This window comes from Adiantum capillus-veneris, chromosome 6, assembly GCF_014529385.1.
Source record: "Adiantum capillus-veneris isolate H3 chromosome 6, ASM1452938v2, whole genome shotgun sequence".
Taxonomy (NCBI): domain Eukaryota; kingdom Viridiplantae; phylum Streptophyta; class Polypodiopsida; order Polypodiales; family Pteridaceae; genus Adiantum; species Adiantum capillus-veneris.
This window is the reverse complement of record NC_140936.1, coordinates 114,192,087-114,197,678: the sequence shown is the minus strand read 5'-3', so window position 1 is coordinate 114,197,678 and position 5,592 is coordinate 114,192,087.

Here is a 5,592-nt window from a genome sequence, read left to right as displayed (position 1 = left end):
TATGACACCCTCGGCCCGCTGCGATTCCACTGTATCGGATGTAGGGGTTTGTCGTGGTGGCACGTCATGTTTTGTAAGACCAATAGTGCGCTCATCCAAGCCGCTATCTTCAAGCTCTCTAGGGCTAGACATAGTAAGCAGGTGTTGTATTAAACTTACCCGGTATCTTTGCAAATAATCATATGTGTAGTTTTTTAAAGCACTCTGCAAAATTGAAAGACCACATGGTGAGAATTCTTTTATAGACTAAACCAAAACTAACTGAATGCATTGCCAAATGGATACCTTAGTCATGAAAGATTTTAATGCAAAGTAGCTTTGCAGGACATATTCTGCATGGAGAAGACATCTCCAGCCGCAAGAATTCCCATCGGTTTGATTTGGGACAGGTACTTCTTTGATTGGGGCCTTGTATAGTTCATACCTTCCACATAGCTTGCCATAGGCAAGCAACAACCTCTTTATACAACTGCACAAAGCAATGTCAAGATGTTAGCATGAGGCTTCAAATTTACATGGATATCTATAAGAAACACTTTCTGATACAAAACACTTACAGCCTAATTTCAGGGTGGGTTCCTTTTATTGAATTGAACACCCACACTGCTGGTTGGTCAACATCAAGGTATATGAGACTCCAGTGATGGTTGTTCTCATATGGGAAGATGATCACAGTAACTTCCAGCATAGCACAGTGGAGAAACCAACTCTCAAAGGTCCCAGATGGACTGTTCTTTTGTCTAATAATTACAGACATTTGTGGATCAAGGAGAAACACCTCTGTGTGAGTGTGCAGTGGGAGTTGACTTTTGATCAGGCTACAGAGACTCTACCTGAGTTAGAAAACCTATTATCTGAGTTTTCAAAGCTAGCAAGATACTAACACTTACTTAAGACAAGCATAGATAATTGTGTCTGAAATCTGAGCATCTGGATTCTGCAATAAATCAATGTCTACTTTTTCCAGAGCTAGCTTTCTGGTTCCATCTACAAATGGTATCTCTGCAAGCAAACCATTCTTCATTGAAAGTAGAGTTTCTTGATTCATTGCCTCTATAGACAGGGTCACATTGCACTCTGTTTGTTTCTGGGACTCCACTGCTACTTTTGCTTTCTCCTTAAGCTCTGCTTCCCTCATTTCCCCTGTTTGGCGAGCAATAGTCTCTGCCCTTGCCCTTGTATTCACATCATGTGTGACATCTACAACTGTGAGATGTGGCACTAGCTCCGGGGGGTATAACAAAATTTCCCTCATTTTCTTATCCTTGCAGACATTGGGGACCAGCAGTTTGTCATACCTCCACCTTATTCTTTTCAATGTCTCACTATCTTTGTCCATTATAGTAACCCTGTGGGCATGGGCTGCAACAATGGTCATGTCACTGAAGTACTCCAGTAGGAAGTCCTCTGCTGCTTCCTGTAGAGCCATTAATGCCACCACCTTCCACCTTTTGGTGCCCCAGGTAGCTTCATCACATATGGACCTCACCATCCTCTGGAAGGGCAGCTTTGGTATGCATAAATCTACACATTTCTGTGCCTTTCTGATTTCTTTGAAAAGTCCCATGCAGGTTTGCAGCTTCTTCATCCTTGGCCCTTTCAGAATTTTATTTGGTTTTCCAAGTCTTTTCTTTGGGGTTGCAGATCTGCCACTTGCTTTCGATGCTAATCCTGGACCCTTGCCTGCCTTCCTTGCAGTGGCTTTTGTTCTAGCCATCTTACTGTACACCAAAAGAAGAGTCTCAATCCCCTTCTCTCTTTCTATGAATCTCTCTCTCTCTCTCTCCTTTCTATAGCTTAGCATATATAACTAGAGAGAGAGAGAGAGAGTCCACATTACTAAAGGCGCGCACGGAGCACTTTTTAACCTCAACAAGCACCTCCGCGCGCCATTAGTATAGGGTAAAATAATACACACATACTCTCTCTCTCTCTCTCTCTCTCTCTCTCTCTCTCTCTCTCTCTCTCTCTCTCTCTCTCTCTCTCTCGCAAAGCATACGAGGAAAGAAGCAAGAAGGTTAAGGTATCATCTCAAGAAGAAAAGGCACTTGAGGAGAATGCAAGTCCACCCAACAAATAGGGACACATGATCTATGAGACCAACTCACGCTTGCGAATAAGCTTTTGGAATTGTAACGGGTATCCATGGAATGCGGGAATTGGCATTGATGAGCTTACCAATGACTCCGATGTGATATTTCTTGTCGAAACATGGGAGCATGATGCGCAACGAATTCTTGGATTTGACAAATACGATGTACATTCTTTGATGTGGGCCAAAAATGCAAAGCAACGAAGAGGCCAAGGAGGCATAGCATGTATGACCAAAAAGGGTTTGAAAGATGTTTCCATTGTCAAAGAAGATAAGTATAAACGCTACTTATGGCTGAAAATCAGCCCACCAAATGGTCAAGTCATGTTTGTGGCCGGCTGCTACATTCCTCACTATGACTCCAACTTTTATGCTCGCTTGAATATGGATAGAGATCAGCCCTTTGTTGAACTAGAGGAAGACATTGCTTATTACAAGGATCAAGGTGAAGTCATTGTTTTTGGAGACATGAATGCTCGCACAAATATGTTACAACACGACACACAACAAGTCGACATGCCGCATGTATCAAGAAGAGTGGATGACTCATACATGTATAATCGAAGTTCTAATGATGCAAAAGAAGTGGATCACTATGGAAAGTCACTTCTACATATGTGCAATAGTACCGGAATGCTCATTGCAAATGGTGTATCTCTATGGCAAGGCACCAATGACTTTACATGTAGAAAGCACAATGGTGCTAGCGTGATTGACTATATGTTGTTCTCAGAAGCCACTCTAGAATGCATACAAAGCTTTACACTTGGTGAATGGAATCCGGAATCGGATCATAGGATGTTATGTATTGACCTCAAGTGTGGTAAACGGCCCGAGCATGTAGCCTCCAATCATGATGTGAATCATTTGTACCTACGTCTAGACTTCAAACGAGCACTTATATATGCTGATATGGTGGACCAAATGTTAAGCATGATAGAGCATCAAGGGAGCCCAACATTAGAATGCAAGTGGAAAGTTTTCAAAGAAGTAATTTTCTCTTGTGCGAAGGAATGCTTTTCAGCGAAACACATGTCTTACAAAAGGTCTAAGAACGGTAGCACCAAGAAGAAATGGTTTGACATGGAATGTAGTCAAGCCCGAAAACACTTGCTAAGATTGGATGCAATCAAAGACAAGGAAGTTTACTTGGAATGTTCACACACATACAAAGCACTTGTTCAAAAGAAGAGGAGAAGGTGGGAAGTCGAAAAACAACTTCTTTTAGCACAAGAGAAAGCACATGCATGTGGCAAGTTTTGGCAAAATCTAAAAGGCAAGCGCGTTGAGAGCTTTGGTGACTTGACTCTTGAGGATATGTATATGCATTGTAAGAACCTCTATGAGCAACCCAATGTTGATAAGATGGAGGGTTGTAGCTCCCTTCCATTTATGTCTCCCTTCTTTACCATTGAAGATGTATGCCGCGCGCTTGAGAAACTTGCTACTCGCAAGGCAGGTGACCTTCAAGGTGTCAAGGCTGAAATGATTAAATGGACAAGCAAGAAAACACGATATTGGATATGCGATATGTTTAACCTTGCACTTCAGTATGGCATGCCTCATGATTGGAGTGCAAATTGGATCAAACCTTTGCACAAAGGAGGAGATGTAAACAATGTGAACAACTATCGCACTATAATGGTTGGTTCTTTGATGGCAAAGTTATTTGGATGTATCATGGAGATGAAGATAAGTGAATGGGCTGAAAAGAATTGCAAACGTGCGCTTGGCCAAGCAGGTTTTCGAAAGCATCATAGCACTATTGATCACCTTGTCACTCTTCGAGTTCTTATGGAAGCGTCTCGATTGAAAGGAAAAAAGTTGTATTGTTGCTTTGTGGATTTCAAGAAAGCTTTTGACATGGTACCGCGAGGAAATCTTTGGAGACGTATGCAAAGCCTTCAAGTGCCGAGAGAATTTATGCATGCAGTCTTTCGCATCTACCAAAAAGTGATATGTCGATTACGTATGGGAGATGGAATTTCAGAATTTTTTGCAAGCACTATTGGTGTCAAACAAGGATGCCCACTTTCCCCAACCCTGTTTGGGCTACTCATTGATGAATTGGAATACATGGTTCTTGATTTTATGCAGCAAGAAGGCATAGAAGAGGTTAAGATTGGAAATGCGGTGATCATGCTTTTGCTTTATGCCGATGATGTAGTGCTCTTGGCACATACCTTAGAAGATGCACAAAAGCTTATGAGTGTCTTGGAACGCTTTTGCCTACATAGCGGGCTGATCGTGAATGGATCCAAAACCAAGGTTATGCTTGTAAAGACCCTCAATGACGAAAATCCATGCATTGTATACAACAATGAGAAACTTGAAGTGGTAGATCACTTCAAGTACCTTGGCCTTGAGGTTCCATCCAATCATAAATGGAAGGATTGTGCAATGCGTCGCTTGGAAGCCGGAAAGAGGGCTTATTATGCATTTGAGAACATGTGCAATGCAGGAGAGATCAAGTGTTGGGCTCTCAAAAAGTACCTCTTTGACACATTGGTGACACCGGTGCTTCTTTATGGAGTGGAGGTGTGGGGTGGAAGCATCGGGAAGTCTACTTGGAAAGAGTTTGAGAATGTCCAAAAGCGTTTTCTCACCAACTTTCTCCAAGTCAAGACACAAACACCCTACATGCTCTTACTTCTTGAGTCCGGATCTCTTCCCATTGAGGTCTTGGGCATGGAAAGGGTTGTGGAGTACATGCGTAAGACACAACGTAGCCCTTTGCATCGACTTCCTAGAATCGCATATGAAGCAAGTCAAAAGGTTCAAAAGACATGCAAGAGCAAAATACTAAGTTCGGGGTGGATGCTTGATATCAAGAAATGGTTTGGAAGATGGGATGCATGTCACTTGGTCAAGGATGTGTCGATCGACTCCCAAGTTAATGAGGCCTTCTTACAACGCCAATGTATCATGGCTTGGGAGAAATCTGGAGGTTCTCGCTTCAGCCATTACACCACACACGTTGCCCCAAACTACAAATCTCTCTTCTTCTCGGAACGAGGTAACCGAACCCATTCCTACATCCTTGAGCCCATCCCGTTGAGTGCGATCCGCACCATTGCCTCCATTCGTCTTAGCTCCCATTCTCTACGCTGCGAGACAGGACGTTGGGGCACTGGCGAGGAGTGTCATCGTCTTTGCACCTTATGCCCTCGTCAAGTGCGAGAGAGTGAGTACCACACACTACTTGAGTGCTCAGCTTTTGACCACATTAGGTCCTCTTTTCCCCATATATTCAGCCATGAGCTCTCCCTACATACCTTCCTCTCCCAACCACGATGTGGACTCTCTATTGCGACGCTCATTTCAGCCATTTTTGAGCATCGAGAGTCACTTATGAACTCCACTCACACCACGTGACATGTTCATTTGGTCCCATAGGTCATATTTGACCTCCCAGGACGATAATAGAACTATCTATCTATCTATCTATCTATCTCTCTCTCTCTCTCTCTCTAGTCAATGGACAGTACTAACGGCGCGCA